The following is a 17,404-nucleotide window of genomic DNA, read 5'->3' on the forward strand; positions in this document are numbered from 1 at the left end:
CCTTATTAAACAGGAAATCAGACACTTGCATTGCGTAAGCAGTCTATCCATTAAAGCAAAAATAGGTTTTCTGAGAAAATGAAAATCATTAATTTATCTTGAAATTTTACTGGTGGAAAATACTGTTGTATTAGAATACAGATGGGAGATAAAAGATGCTAGAGCACTTCATTCTTCCCTTTATTAATGAAGTAGAATGCATAAAAGGCCCATTAAAATTACATAGAAGCCTCATAAGCATCTTTCATATCTTACTCAGTCACTTTCATGTCTTGAGAGCAACATTTCAGTGACAAGATATTGGCCACTCATACACGCACATACTCACAGGCTTGATTATTCATCCACTTATTTATTCATTCATTACTTAAACAGGTAGATACTGATTACTGAGGGTGGGCCAAGTATTGTCCTAGTTACTCGGGCTCTGATCATGGATAAATTAAGTTCCCTGCTTTGAAGTACTGACACTTAAATGGGGGAAATGAAGGAGAAATAGATAGGCAATTAAGAGCCAGAAGTTCTCTGGTCCTAGAAGTTTAGAAAGGGAACATTTAACTCAGATGTAGGGCAAGTAATCATGCAAAGCTTCTAGATTGAGACCTGAAGTAAAAGTAAGGCTTAAGTGGTGAAGAGAGAAAAGAGAAAGACAAAAGCAAAGAGAGCTTGAGAAAGCAAGGTGCTATACCCCTAGAAAGGATTACATCCATTGGCTTACAGAAAACTTAAGACCAGAGCAAAAGTGTTTACAGGGAACAGAAGGAGGGTGGAGGAGGAGGGAAAGATTCCAAGGAAACAATGGCAAGAAATGAGATTGGAAAAATTAGAGAAATTTCATGGCTAATCAGGGAGGTCTTCCTGGAAATGATGAATTTTGACCTGAGATTTGCAAATCGTGGTTATGCTAGACCCATGCTAGAGTATGGTGCAGGTAGCTGCAGATCCACTAAGGCACATTCATAGCAAGTTGCTTGTATTACTGAGTCCCACACTTCATTTATCCATCCATCCATCCATCCACCAAGTTTTAACTCACCTTCTAGTATATGACAGTACTCTGTTAGACCTAGCAGTGATCTAAGTGGAATCAGACATGAACATATGCCTTTGACTTACATTTAAACCCAAATTCAACCTTTGTGGTTTTTCAAAAGTTTTGAAAACTTCACCGCAATTGGAGGGAAGGAATGCTGATAGTAAGTGACAAGATTTGCAGGGGGCACTCAAAAAATTGATGGGTGATAATTCATCTCTCTGGTGACAGAAAATATCACCTTGAAAACAATGAAGTGGATGGGTTTGGAGGAGCACTCTTGAAATGCCAGGTACTTGGGAGGCTGAGAGGCAGCATCAGGTGGACTACAAGTCCTACATCAGTTTGGGCAACTTAGCAAGACTCTGTATCAAAATTTAAAAAGAAAGGAGGAACTGAGGCTGCAGCCAGTGACAGAACACTTACTTAGCATGTGCAAGACACAGATTTCCATTCCCAGGACTAGAAGTAGGAAGGGTAGTGGAGCAAGGAATGAAAGAGAGAAGAGAGGGGAAGAGGAAAAGCCATGTCATTCACACGCACACGCCAAAATTCTACAATAGTAGGTAAAAGGGATCAGAGTTCAGGGAGAGTTTTAGGAAAAGACAGTTCTCAACTCAACCTTAAAAGTCACTAGAAGAGTCCATGAGAGTCATGGAGGAATACAGGCATTAATTCATTCATTCAACAAATAAGTAAGACTTGTCTTTGTGTTTGCTTCTGCTAATCCCATTGTTTCCTGGCTATTTTTCTCTAATTGTTAGGACAAAACACCCAACACCCAAAATGGAGGAAGGAAAGATTTGTTTAGCTTACAGTTTCTGGAGGTTTCAGCCGATACTCAGTTGGCTCCAAGAAGGGGTGGCATGACACTGGGGCAACACTTCAAAGGCAGCAGCTAGAAAGAGCAAAAGGAGAGAATAAGCCTCTTCTCCTCCTTTATATTGTATACAGACCACCACCACCACCACCACCCCCAGGGCAGGTATAGCACTCACAAAAATCTCTGTGCTCTCCTCTTGCACAGAAAGAAGATATTTATAAAGTAAGGATCCTGGCTCCCTGCTGAGGCTCTGTTAAACTTCTAAACTTCACAGGTTGACACAATGCATCAACCACAACACACTGCATAGAATATTTGTCTCATATATTATCATCTAGTGTTTTGCCTTCAATTGAACTCACATTTCAACAGCAGACACCCCCTCTTTGATTCCCAAGGTAGTCACTTGTCCACCCATTTATCCATCTCTGTAGTGCAAATACATTGCAGTAGTCACAGACATCACATCAGTACTGACAGAATTTTCTTTTCTTTTTTTTTTTTTATTTTTCTCTTTGCATATGTGACTTTCTATAAAGCAATCTCATTGACAGCAGTGATCATGTCTGGTTTTTTCAATCTCCAGCAACAGTAAAGGCTTAAAAAGGTTTGTCAAACCAAGTATGTGCTGTGCTTTATAGTTTAAAAAGTATTCCTGTTTGAGGTGCTCCTCAGGAAATCTGTAGAGTCAGAATGTGGAATCAAAAACAAAGAATGTGGAATCACAATGAAATGTAAGTGAATTTTGGTTGCTTCTTAAAAGGAAAGATTCCTAACTCTACACTGTAGGCAGGTCACTGACCTTACCCACTGGTAGAACTAGGGGAGATAAGAGGAAAGTGCAGATTTTCTAAGAAATACAAAAAAATATTTCAGAGAGACTTAGCACAATTTAAGTAAAAGAACAAAGAAAAGATTTTGGGGTTAAAAATGCTAAATTCTAACTTCCTATCATGTTCAAGCTCAGTCACGTGAGATAGAGAGAGAAGGAGAAAGAGACAATGCAACTCTTGTCTCTGTTCATCTGCAAAATGAGGACCATAATACCTCCTGAATTACAGTGAAGATAAACTACAGAATGTATATCAAGCTGACAGTAACCCGTCTTTCTCCAACCTTCCCTTTCAGTTTGCAATATACAATAGTATCACACTAGCAGAAAACCAGCAGGAGGGACTTCATGCAATGGGTGCCATGTAAACTGAGACTCTGGCTATTCCAGTGAAGATGGCAATAAGAGGCATTTAAGAACAGATTGAACCTAGAAAAGCAGAGAAAATGTATAAAGTGTGTGGTTCAAGAAGCAGTGATGTTAAAGTGAGTTTATATCTAAAGTGTAAATGTGCCAACGTACCTGCTAACACACATGTGTTTATGTAGGTTTATATGTGTGCATCATGTGTGCTTATGAAATGTGTATACACTTGTGTGGGTAGAGCAGAAATATGGGAAATGAAGCTGGAAGCATGGGGTGAGGTTAGGGAAGCCTCAGCCTAGACATGAGAAGTAGGGGTCATTTAGTAGCATTGTGAAGTGAGTTTTAGAACAAACTGTTAGACAGGGCATACTAGAGTCAGAAATAAGAGCTGGAGAACAGAAAGGCCGCAATGATCCACTATATGGAGAGTTCCCACACAAGCTGAGAAGGGAAGGACAGTCACTGAAAGGAATTCAAACTGAAACCATTTTCAGATGGCAGGTTAATGGGCAGAGCAGGAGTTAACTCCAAGCTGTGAGGCAGAGTCACTGGGGGAATGTGATGCCACCAAGGGGCTTATAGATCAGAGGGATACAGAAAGAACCAAGGGCAAGTAGTCAACCAGGTTTTTTGGTTTGGGGGCAAGAGGAAGGAATCTTTTTAAAATTGTACACTGAAGTTCAAACCCTCATTTAAAAAAGAAAGCTTCACCTCTTGAGTATTCTATGATTAGAACTTTATTCCCAAAGGTCTTCAAGCCTCCTTAGTTCCTTAGAGAACTTTCATTTGAAGACAAATCCCAGGGAAAGGCACCACCTTCTCCTCAGTTAACCAGTGGTCCATGGAGGAGGTGAGGTAATGCTCATTAGTTATTAGACCAGAAAGCTCTCAGAGGAGAACAGGCCCCCACAGAGAAGATTTTGTGTGAAAGCTGTAAAAAAGATGTAAGCAAAATGCTATAGCACTCTGGGGGTGGTGGAGGAGTGAACACTGCCACCAGGGCAATCAGAGACAACCGCATGAGGCCCCAACATTTAATCTGGGGCAGAGGATCACAAGAGGAGGATGGAGGGAGGGGTCAGATGTGATGGAGTTTTCTAAGGACCAACCTGAGACCAACAGGAGCAATTTCCTTACTCTTCAACACATTCCAAAGAGATATTATAATATGTTATGGCTTTAGGCTCAGATTGAGGCAGAGGGGTATGATCTTGTCTGCCCAGAGTAAAGTAGGCATGAGGCCCTTAAGTCTTCTCTGTCTCTTCCCCTCTCCCATCCTGACAGATTATAAACATCAATTTTGTAGCCACATTTTCCCTAGTGGATGAAAGGATCCATGATTCTTTTCTGTCTGTCTGCATAAGAAGAAAGCCGATAGTCACAATGCCAGGCTGCATGAACTTAGCTTTGGGTGAACCTCACTAAATTCTCAGCCGAAAGCCCTATAAATACACAGTACCCCAGGGCTCTGCACTGATGCCACCACCATCTTCCCACACCAATTTCCCCCAAGGGTATTGTTCCTTTCTTTACAAAATGTGTGTGATTGTAGAGTATTGGAACCCAGAGAAACATCTCCAGCTAGAAAGAAAACTGTATGTGGCCTCCAACAGCAGAACATTATGATTAGGGCTCAGCCAATTTTACATTGTCGTCACATAATAGTGCCTTAGGACACACAAATTCTCTTAACAAACAGTACCACAAAAAAGAAACATCGCAACTCTTCCAATAAGAGTAAATAACACCAAAGCCACTTACTCTGTGCTCTCAAATAATTACAGGACTTCATTGAAAGATGATTTATTTTGCAGTTTTATTTTGTACAGAATAGAATCAATTCATCTAACTGAAATTTTACTGAACACTTATTATGAGCCAATACTAATTTTTAACTGTCATTATGTATTCATTTTAGTATTGGGCACAACTCTACAAGAAATAAAAGACATATTAACAATACATAGAATGGCAATTTGAGAAAGCCAGGAAAGACTTAAAATTCTAGAATTCCAACCTCCCCGCTAGAATATTAATACACTGTACAGCACCTTCAAACTACAGCTTCAGTAACCAGGACAAGGAACATGTTCTTTAAACAACAGCCCAAGTTCTTCTGTGAACCTTAGAATTCCCCCACCCAGGTACTCTGAAGTTTTTAATCTACAAAAGGAAACATTCTTTAAAGACCCTGTCTTTCTTCCCCCCGCCATACATGGCAACTAATATTTATTACACATTTTCTAGTCTCCATAGATTTTTTTTTCTTTTCATGTTTCATAATTCCCTATCTTGGCGCTTTCTCACTGTTGGAAATACATATAAAAAATAAGAATAAGCCCAAGGCTATAGTTTCAGAAAATTGGTAGTAATGAACCATGGTTACCAGTCACAGTGAAGCCACCAGGATCTACTGAATATAAGTGGCCTTGAGTTAAATAGATTTGGAAAGTCCAGGGGACTCAAAAGCCTCCTCAAACTTTTTGCATCTTTAATTTTTGTGCACACTTAGCCATTACCTCTGTGTGTCTAGAACTGGACCACCTGGCCACAACGAGATGAGATTAGTGCCCTTTTCAAAGAGTTTGGATTTTGTTGTTTCAATTTTTTTTAAATTTTAACTGTCTGTCATGTTCCACTCCCTGGTATATGAGGTAACATCAGCAAGGCTGATGAATATCACAGGCAACTCAAGCTGTTATAACAAAGTATCTGTTATGGTTTTAATACACTGTGTCAACTCGGGAAGTTCAGAAGTTTAACTAGGAGAGTCAGCCAGGAACCAGTGTTCTTACTTTGTAAACATCCCCATCCTGTGAAAGAGAGCAGGGAGATTTTGTGAGTGCTACCATGACTCTGGAGTGGAGGTGGGTAGCCTGTGTAAAATATAAAGGAAGAAAAGAGTCTTGCTCTTCCCTGCTTTTGTTCTGGCTGCTTTTGCTGGCTGTTTCCTTGAAGTGTTGGCCCGATGCCACGCCATTCTACCTTGCAGCCAACTGATTATGGACTGAAACTTCCCAAACAGTGAGCTAAATTAACCTTTCCTTCCTTCATTTTGCATACTGGGTATTTTGTCCCAGCAAGGAGAGAAAAGTAACCAAGATAGTACCAAAGCCAGGATGACTTACAAGCAACAGAATTTTCTCATAATGCTGCCAGCCAAAAATCCAAGATCAGGGTTCTAGCATGGTTGGGTTCTGATGAAGTTTCTCTTCTGGACTGCATACTACAGAGATGTCCCCATGTGTCCTCATATGATAAGAAGAGAATGCTCTCTGGGGAGCTTTAGAAAGGGCACTAATCCCATTCATAAAGGCTCCATTCAGATGACCTAATTACCACTGAAAGTCCTCATCTACTGATGTCATCACTTTCGAGGTTAGGAATTTCACATATGATTTTGGGGGAGACACATTCAGTCCATAATGATAATAGAATGCATTTGTTTGCTGGACTCACCTGTCATCATTCTGTGACATAAACATTGCTTTGTAATCAAATTTCACACATGCTACCATTCTTTAATTGGTTGATTTCTCACCTCAATATATAACTCATTTTAATTATGTTTTAATCATTTTCTGCTGAAGAGTTTTATGTTCTCTGATTAGTAGCAACAATTCACTAACTGTTGGAGCAAAGGATATCAAGTCACTGTATGAATTACATTTTGTATAAAAATTTTTAAAGACTTTTCAGAATAAATGCTACTAAGATATTGGCAGAATCTAAAACATCAGGTTAATTAGAATTGGCCATATTCTGGAGAAACTAGAGTATGGGCATACAATGGAAAACAATCCATGAGTAAAAATGTGTACCTGGTATATAAGAAGCGTATAACCTGAGAAAGTTATCAGGACATATCTGCTTGTGGTAGAGGCCTTGAAGGAAAAAGATTGACTGATTTTGCCAACATGTAGACATACTGTGATTAGATCCTATCATAACAGGAAAAACAGGAGAGACTTGGCAGAGCCCAAACTTGTATGGAATCCAAGAAAAGATGGCTGTTAAAGACAACCCAAGTGGCATAGGCCTGGATGCGTAAGATTATGGTGATTTGATGCAATTATGCTTCCATTTTCTAATATTCCAAAAGTCATATAGAGAGAGCTTGTTCATTGGCATACTGGGAAACAAAGGCCATAGATTTTCCCTATCTGAATAATCTATTCATGTGTTCAACGAAAGACCCATTTCCTACTCTACCATACTGTATGAGTACAAAAGGAAATTGAATAAAACAGTATGCAACATTATTCTCCCCACATTGTAGGAGCACACGAGGATATTCCTTATGTGTACAGAACCAGCTGGTACACAGTAGATGGACACCTTCACTGAAGCTACAATGAAGTAAACAACTGGTCTAGAGACTACATGGCAGTGCTAGCTATAGGCCATCATGTAATATCAGTGTAATGGAATCCTATCACTCTCTGAATGGAAACAGAGTGGAAATCATTTGAGGAAAGAAAGGAGGCATTAAAGTTAGGCCTGAGGGTGAGCAGGGATATAACTAGCCCTGTCTGCATTCACCCAGAATATAGAAAAGGCAAGCCATAGCATGGCTAGGGTCAGTCTGCCTAGCAAGTCCTTCAGAAATCATGTTGACTAAGAGGTCAGGAGCCACTTAGGGATCTAAAGTTTAAACACTGAGACCTCCACACCAGGAAACATAGCACGGTTTATTTCTCCATATCCAATTAATGATCAGCTTAATTTTTCTTTCTTTTCAGAGTGGAAGATACTAGCAAGGCTGGGAATATCAGCCTGATGTTGAAGAAGAATGGTAGGATTGATGTCTTCTCTCTTCTGTGCTAACCACTCTTCAATATCTTAGAAAATTTTGGCTAACACTTTGAAAAGCCTCATCACTTATCCTAAGCTAACAAAGAGTTTCAGCTCTACTCTTAAATCACTGGAGGTGTTTGTTTGTTTTAAAATGGGAAAATTGTGCTACTTCTCTTGCCTAAGTCAGAAGTTTTTTGTAAGTATAGTTACTATCTATCTTCAAATTCTTTTCTCCATGTTAGTTGGTGTCAGACACATGCAGGAAGTAATAAATGTCAAAGAGAGCTTCACTACTTCATTGGACTCTTAAGCAACACAACCTGAAGAGTATGGAGGGTCTATAGATAGAAGAGACAACTCAGAAAAAGAAAAGATATTCTATTTGACTGTCAATCAAGTAAGATTTAAAGACAGAAAACTATGTCCTTACTAATTATCACCTGTCCTTTCACTAAGGGCCAAGTTTCATGTCGCTGAGCATGGAAAAAATTTAGGGATAAATTTAGGGATAAAGGAGTTAAAAACCAGATCAGATGGAGGATCTGAAGAGGTTTACAGTGATTGGAAAGTCCCTTCATTGGATGCGAATTTCCTCTTGTTTGATCAGCCACTTCTCCAGTTTAGGAGGGAAGGCAGGAACCGAGTACTCAAGCTCTGCTTGAAATAGAAAGGAAGAACTAGTTGTGTGGTGCAGAGTTTCTTTCTGACTATCTTCAGACACCAAGACAGAAAAACAATGATTCAGGTTCACTGGAAGAACGACAGTCTCTTTAATAAATGGTGTTGGAAAAACTGGCTTTCCATATGCCGAAAACTAAAACTAGACCCATGCCTATCACCATGTACTAAATTAAAATCTAAATGGATCAAAGATCTGAATATTAAAGCAGAAACACTAAATCTATTGGAAGACAAATTGGGTAGAAACCTTGAACACATAGGGGTAGGTAGACAATTCATGAACAAGAATCAAACCACACGGGAAATACTTCCCAGAATCAATTACTGGGATCACCTCTTATTAAAAAGTTTCTGCATGTTAAAAGAAATATCCAGCATAGTGAAAAGAAAACCCACAAACTGGGAAAAAAAATCTTAGTGAACTGTCCCTCAGACAAAAGACTTCTGTCTAAAACATATAAAGAATTAAAAAAAATCAGATCCCCAAAATTCAAAGATCCAATCCAAAAATGGGCATCTGAGATGAATACACACTTCTCAGATGAAGAAATACAAATGGAAAATAAATACGTGAAAAAATGTTCATCATCATTACTCAGTAGAGAAATACAAATTAAAACCACACTGAGATTCCATCTCACTCCAGAAAGAATGGCCAGGATCAAGAAAACCATCAACAACAAATGCTGGAGAGGCTGTGAGGAAAAAGAAACTCTCCTGCACTGTTGGTGGGAGTGTAGACTGGTGCAACCATTGTGGAGGTCAGTCTGGAGATTTCTCAAAAAGCTGGGATTGGAAGTCCCATTTGTTCCAGCTATTCCACGTCTAGGCATATTCCCAGAAGAACTGAAAGCATCATACCACAGTGATATTTGTGCACCCATGTTTATAGCAGCACAATTTGTAATAGCCAGATCTTGGAAACAACCTAAGTGTCCATCAACTGAGGAATAGATAAAAAAAAGTTGTGGTATTTTTGTACAATGGAGTACTATCAGCTATAAAGAAGGATCACATTGAGATATTTATAAATAAATGGACTCAGCTTGAGACCATACTCATAAGTGAAATATCAAACGCACATACATGAATACCAAATAGTTTCCCTATCGTAAGAAATTATTCAAATACATAAAAGTTTGCAGTAATCATGATTCCCCATTATGTGGTTTTGAAGCCTTATAAAGTTTTCACTATTAATTGGAATGGTTTTATTCTGGGCTGTTTGATATCATTGCCTGTGATGATATGAACAGCTATTTTGAAGAAAACAAGACATCATAATAGCTAGCGCTGATTTAATATCATCTTGTTTTGAAGTCCCACCAAACTTGTTCTTCTTTTCCATTGGTTTTATCATGTTGTATCTTACTGGATTTTATGATATGTGAAGGTATAAACAAAAATTTTTTATAGGCAAAGAGACAATATAGAAACCATTGTTCGTTTCCCATTAGCCGGTTCTAAATATCCTGTAATACTTTCATCCTCTTGAATGGTTTCACACTGCCTTGATATGTTTGATGGCATAGTATATGAAGTTATACTCAAATATTTCAAGGAAAGAGACACTATGGTAACTACTATTAAGTCGGGTTATCTTGTGGTGAAGCACTATGTAGCTGAAATTGTTATGCTTTGACCTGTATTGTTATATTGTCATGTCTCTTTTATCTCAATCTCCCCCTTTTTTAAAAAATTTATTTGATTTTTATTTATTATTTTAATTAAGGGAAAAATCAAAAAATTAGCAGGATATATTATAGTAACTTTTTTGATTTCCTATTAACTTGATTTGAAGCCCTGTATTGCTCCCATCATCTTATTTTGACTGATTTTACTCTGTTCTGTTTGATAGTATCAATTTTGAGGGTATAGGCAACTACTTTGAAGGCAGTAAGATTCACCATGACGCCCATTCTGGTTTGATTATTATCTTCTTTTGAAGTCCTGTAATGTCTCAAACATTTAGGTTTTATTGGTCTTGTTCTGTACTATTTTGTTCAATTTTATTATCCCTAATGGTATAGGCAATTCTTTTTAAGGTAGCAAGAGGCATTATGGTAACCATTGTTGATTACCTTGTACTCTGTTTTTACATCATATACTATGTCCATCCTTTGTTTTGACTGACTGCTTTGTTTTGTCATATTTGGTTTTATTCTCTTCCGAAAAAAAGTAGTAAGAACTATGGGAGTACTAAAACCAAAAATGTGTAAATGTTGTCATAAAAAAGAGAGAGAAAAAAAAGTGCTCTAAACAACTGCAAGTGTGTTTAGGTGTGTTAAGATAAATGACCATATTACTAAGTTTTTGTTGGATCACTGAACACAACTGTTTGCAGTCTTACTGTTTGAATGTCCACTTTGTATGCTTTAATTCTCTAACTTGAACAACTATTTCTAAGATGACAATATGTAATCTATTAACTGGTGATTTCTTACTGTTTTGGGTTTGTTTTTTGTTTTTTGTTATGTTTTGTTTTGTTTTTTTGAAATTCTGTATGACTTGTACTCTTATACTGTTTTGCTTTGTTTTTTTTTTCTCCTTTAAATAAAATTTTAAAAAAATAACATGATTTCATTTTTCTTTTTGGGTTGTACTGGGGATCAAACTCAGGAGGTCATGTATGTTAGGCAAGTGTTTTGCCACTGAGTTACATCCTTAGCTCAATGTGAAAATGTTTAAGGTTCAGATCTGTGACCTCAATTTACATTAGAATTGAATAAGATGAGATGAAAAGAACAAAATAGAATTGTAAGATGAGAAATGAACAGGCCATACTCAAAAGGAATGTTCAACCAGACTTGCATATAGGCTTTAACCAAATTGGAGTCATAGATATTCTGAATTTCTCAATAGCTTCTTTATTCATGGAAGTTATGTGAAGGTGAGTGACCTCCAAATAAACCACCAAGGCCCCCAAGAGTCAGCCTCATCCTGTTCTGGACTACAGTGCCTGTGTTCTAGCCCCACACTGCATGCTGCTCTGGGTTTTATGTCTAAATTTTGTAAGAAAGACATACAATTATGTGGAAGAAATAAAAATGATTTTTCCCATTTTTTGGGCTCCTTGAAGGCAAAAGGATATTCAGGAATCTAGGGACTATACTAAGACCAGGGGAAAAACAAATTGGCACTAATGGCCCAGTGGCTCCCACCATGGCTACACAATGGGGCTGGAGGCAGCAGGTCCAGAAAAAAAAAAAAAAAAAAAAAGCGTAGAAAGCAGAAAAGAAGCAGCCAAGCTAAAAATGGGGGCTTTAGGGCAAGGCAGGGCCTCTGCAGGGGAAGAGCCAGGAGATGAATGAGGAATGCCGATGACTCCAGTTTTAGGAACACATTTGTCTTTCCCATGGGACAATGCTATGATTACAGAGGACTGAGCTGATTAGTCATAGAGGACCTTTTCAGGTTATGTCCATATCTTTCCTCCATAATCTTCTCCAAGAAAAACATTAACTTATAGATGAATAAGTGGCTGTGAAAGAGATCATCTGCTCAAAGTGTTAAGTTCCTATACTAAATTAGTCCCTGGGCTAAATTTATCCAGAACCTATCACCATGAAATGATCCAACTGGTTCTGGGTGCTAGGTCAGGTCACTGAGAAAGAAAAGATAAAAACCAGAAATCAGTCCTCACTTGAAAAGTGCCCTTTACCAGAACACAGGCATGCTGAACCTACTAATGAAAAGAAGTAAGACATTCACCTACAGCAGGAGTAGGAGAAACACATCTCTTTATGAAGAGTCCGTGATAGTTTGGGGGCAATGGCTAAAGAGTTACTCTGCTTCTAAGTTCAGAAAAACATGGATGTCACTGTGGCATGGGACAATAGGGACAAGTTCCTTGGAATAGGCAGGACTTCTGTGCCTTGGAGACACAAAAGGAAGGCATGAAGCTGAGCTTCCCAGGGTGTCCTGACAGAATAAACAAAGGTCCAGAGCTGCAGTGAACTGAGGCAGGGGATACCAATAGCACAGTCCTCTGACAACAGGCATCTTTTGAGACTCCCACTTTCCCCTGTCCTCATGGAGCATTCCATTATTAGACACAAGAGCAGCAGCATCTGTCTTTATTAAACTATAATTTATCACCATATTATAAATTTGTTATAGGTTAGTTTGATTGATTGAATGAGTGATTGATTGAGTTATTTACAAGTAATATAAAGTATGTTTGGACAGCCTGGCAGGTGACCTATATCCAAGATCTTGAAAGGGAAGCAATGTAAAGAAAGCCCAGGGATCAAACCTAAAGCATCTGGCTAATATGTGTGCTCTCCTCTAAACTGAGTTTCTTTATTTTTCTGTGTCTTTTGTAGACTGGGCAAGGGTCTCATTCCAATATTCTTATTGATTTCATAGAAAATCTCTGTCTACAAGCTTCTAACACACATCCAAGACAAAGTAGAGGATAAAGTTATAGGAACTGAGGTTATGGCCTGGAAGTAGCTTAAATATATGTCTCTGTTTCAACATAAGAGATCTGTGATAATATAGGACAGTAATTTTGTGACATCAGTGTAAAAGGAATTATCCAGGTAAAATTTATGACTCATTTTTATTTCCTTGTTATGGACATTTTTCTCGGCTTCAGTTGGCCTCAGCTGGACATCCTATACCTGCATCCCCAACTCTTCTCTGCACTGAGTTGACCAAGCTGACTTCCATGGACTAGATCAGGCTTTCCATCCTATGGCTTCCTGAGACCCTGGCAGGAGATTGAGACCAAGATGAAAGAGTAGTCAAGGCCTGGTTCCCTCAACTCCCTCATGGGAGCTGAATGGCTTGGCCTTATTTGTTTACTTAAAGATTCTCTTCCACAATGACAGTAGCAAGTCTTTCTGGATCCAGCCGCTACTTTTTCCCTTCAGGGCTTAATCTGGGAACATCTCTTGCTCACCTTGGTGAATTTTGATACCCTTTGTTGGTGACATGATGTTGCTAAGCCCCCTACCATCCTTGTTTCCTATATGGATCCCAACTGACACAATGCCCCATCGACCAAAGAAATGATCGAGCAAAAAAGGGACAATAACTTTCCCATTTCTGTTTCCACAGTCAAGATCAGCCTTAACTTACAGACAGTGCCAAGCAATTGTAGGATATTTGGATATTGGAATAACCGGAAACTTACTTCTATAGAATTAGTTCAGAGTCTTAAAGCTCCATCTTGTGCAATTAAATCCATTTGTCAAATGGTCCATTAACAAGTGTATAATGAGTGGTGAAAATTTCAGAGACAGCAAATTCATAGTCCCTGCACTTCGACACATTGTCTAAGGAGGCTTCTTCTGTGCTCTCAGCATTCATGTCCATGTTCTTACCTGGGAGAAAATATGAATTTCAGAAAAAGTGATTTATACTGAGTCTTCAAGAATTTTTTTCCTTCATGCTCTTGTTCTAGTATGTTGAAGTAGGAAAAGAGAATGAGCATGTAAAAGATAATTCTGAACTATATATCATCAAGTCTCCAATTTTCAACAGAAATTTCAGGTTATAAAAGCAATTAGGCACTGCTATCAGGGAAATGATTTCGCTAATTGTGTCCAGATAGCCCTTTTATGAAGGTTCAAGGTCAAAAGAGACTGTGATCTAATGCTCCCCAGGGGAAGAGCAGACCTAGCGTACACAGCTCAACAGAGAGTTGCAGCCGCCCGTTCCTGGGTTTGTGGAATACTTTCTAAGGCTTCCATTACCCTCATCAGTCTTAGTGCTCCTCTCTCCTCCATGTTTCTCACCTCCCATACTGTGTAAGCTCACTCTTCAGTGTTTGACTGTTTCATGGATGTTATTCAAAGTCTGTTCAGACATCAGAATGGACCTATAGGAGTTTTCCTGCTGAGATTAAATATCACCCTCTACAGACCCTAAGAGGGAGGTGTTTGTCCTTTAGTGTCACTTTTTACAAAGCCCAAAGGAATGAAAGATGTAAAGAAGCAATTTTTTGTTTGAAATCACTATTCAAATTTAGATTATTAACATCGTTATTAATAGGAGATATCAAAGATGGTATTGTCAAGGGAGATGATTATAATAATCCTTCAGAAAACACTTCCATCCTTTAGAATGCAGCCCCTCTTGGTGGCTGACTGCACATTCTGTACCTATGGAAGCCCGGGTAAAAGCCTCCTGGATTTCCCTGAAATTCTGTGAAGTGCACAGAAGGGGTATGTGAGTGGGTGGGAGTATGTGTGCATGCGCATGCTCTCAGAAACACAGACTGATTGCCTTATGTCTCCAACAGGAAATGACTCCAGGGTAAGGCACAGGGGAGGCTTTGCCTGCTGCAGGCTCCTAGGGTGTAGCCATAACCATAAGGGCTGAGAGTTTGGGGAAAATTGTTTGCAGTGTGGGAGATGTTCCTGCATTTGAGGGGAGCATTTCTTCAGGCCATCGTGGACCAATAAACAGTTCAATTTTTTCATTGTTCTAATTAATTTAATTAAGTTAACTTCCAAGGTGTGTTAAGAAGCAATGCCTTGGGTGATTAACTGTTCCCATATCAAGGTGTTTTCACAAACACATTTACCCTGATTAGTGTACACATTATTATGTAATTAAATACCTCACACAGAGGAATTTATTAGTGCCTCTTTGTCTCCTAACAAATAAAGCAGCCCTCAGAATCTCTTGGAAAAGACATTTCAGTTGCTAGGAGAGAGGGACAGACAGATGCGGAGACATGATGAGATCTAGACTAGAAGGAGGTCCCCTGCATTCCCATGCCTGCCTTATCCAGACCTTGCTGCCCATCCCAGGGCAGGGCTGCCTCCCAAGGATCTGCAGCCTGGAACACTCCTGGGTCCATTGTCCTCCTTCTCTTTTCTTCTTTGGTCCAAGCAAGTCTTTACAACCTACAGAAAGACTCTAAAAGGAGTCTTTCACAAGGAGAGACAAAGAGGTCTTTGCATAGAGGGAATGAATGAGGACCCTCTCTTGATCATGTTTCTCTAGACTGGCCTTGGGAAAGTTTAGAGTTCACAAAGTCACATCCTTTATGTCGACCCCCAAATGCCTCAGCCTGATAGGCCAATTTTTACAGGACAACTCTCTACTGAATGGACAGTGAAGGGCTCCTATTTTGAGCTATGAAAGTGAGTGGATGCTGCTGAGACACTGGCTTTTAAGACAAATTAGAAGACTATTTTTTTCGTAGTCTCCAAATTTATTATCTGTATTGTCAATCATACAAGACCTAAGTGTCTTTTGAGAATAGCATTATGCCTATGGGCACATCTGCCTTTGTACAATTGTGCTGAGTACTTATGCCCCCATATATTGTAATAGTATAACTCTGAAAAACAGATAATTTTACTGTCTCTATTTAACACATGAAGACATGGAGTCACAAAGCATTTAGGTACCATATTCAAGATTGCAAGCTAGGGAGTAGTACAGGCATGCAAACAAAGAAGATCCTCTGATTTAAAGCCCAGCCCCTGGCCTCTACTCGCCCTCCCCACCCTCACCACAATGCACTTCAGTCTCTACTGAGTGTGGGAAACAGAGCTCACCAGAGGGCTGTTTCCAAGTCGAGGGACCTGGAGGCCTGTGCCTTTGATGTGAGAAGTATACAGGTTTCTTCGCTTGCCTGCTCCACTTGACACAGTGAGGCCCAGGCAACTTAGCCACCTCAGAGAGGATAAATTAAGTGACATTTCTGGGGAATGTAGAAAATACTACTGAAGGCCAAGTGAATCAATGCTGAATGCAGAAAAAAACAGTTCCCACCACTGGGATCAGACTGTTCAGGTTGGTGGCAGGGAGAGAGAATTATGTGAGCCAGGGGCTAGCTCCTGAGGGAGTGGAGATTGATTCTGTATGATTGATGACTCGGGGACAGAATGCCAAGTCATCAATTGCCTCTGCTCATGCCACAGACGGCATCAAGATCACTTTTCCCTGGTGCCCAGCCTGAAAGATTTCTCTTCTGTTTGTTTGTTTGGCCTGGGGCAGTCGCCTGCAAGGCTCAGCGGTGTAACCTTACTGAGGCCTTCTGAGAAAAGACAGGTGACAGCATCTGGCAGGAGGGCACAGAACTTGAAGAAGTAGAAGGATTGGGAGCAGATAGAGACTGTGTGGGTGTGTGAGGGTGTGTGGGGGTGTGCACACGCATGCATGTGTGTGTGAGAGAGAGAGAGACAGAGAGATGACAATAGTCCCATGCTAAGAATCTTGAATTATTCTTCCACAAATGCCAATGTGTAACATTTGACCAACTGAAATATTTTCTCTTACTTGCTTGCTTCATATAAGAATATCAGAACAATTGAAGCTGGAACTTCTGTCTCACCAGGTATTAAGCATAGACACAATCTTTCCCCCAATTTGCTTAATTTAGCCTTGAGTTTCATGTTTCTTTCCTTGTCCTTTATCATAATTTCTTGGGAAATTTTATGTTCAGTGATCTGAAACTACAGTGAGTATTCACATTTTTTAATAATACACTGAAAAACACATTGCCATTCTTGCCTTAGTTACTTTTCTCATCGCTGAGACACAATACCCAACACCCAAAGTTTAAAGGAGGAGAAGTTGATTTTGGCTCACAGTTCTTTAGTCCATAGTCAGTTGGCTCAGACACAGAAAGGACACAGTGGAAGAGCCTGGCCAGAGGAAAGCTGCTCACATCATGGTGGGCAGGAAGCAGAGAGAGCAGCAAAGGAGAAGCAAGGGGAGGAGATGCACCATTCCATGTCACACCCCAGGAACCCACTTCTTCCCACTAAGCCCAACATCACATTCAACTCTGGCATCCCTGTGATCCAGTCACATTCCATGTGACAGTTTGGGAGTCATTCTTGATCTGAACCGTAACAATCCTCCTCAAAACTCTCCCTCTCACACTCTAGTCATTTTTGCCAGT

The 17,404-nt window shown here is 39.6% G+C and overlaps 1 long non-coding RNA gene across 2 annotated transcripts in view; it reads right to left on the reverse strand.

Moving 5' to 3' along the window:
* Positions 1 to 17,404, reverse strand: part of LOC111758061 (uncharacterized) — a 338,911-nt gene that overhangs the window by 61,124 nt on the left and 260,383 nt on the right. For both annotated transcript variants that reach the window (XR_010041450.1, XR_010041451.1), the window contains one exon: positions 1,850 to 1,931. This is a non-coding gene — a long non-coding RNA (uncharacterized LOC111758061). The remainder of the gene's footprint in view (positions 1 to 1,849; positions 1,932 to 17,404) is intronic.

This window comes from Cavia porcellus, unplaced genomic scaffold (genome assembly GCF_034190915.1).
Source record: "Cavia porcellus strain 051 isolate PalLab524CR breed Dunkin Hartley unplaced genomic scaffold, mCavPor4.1 scaffold_20, whole genome shotgun sequence".
Lineage (NCBI taxonomy): Eukaryota > Metazoa > Chordata > Mammalia > Rodentia > Caviidae > Cavia > Cavia porcellus.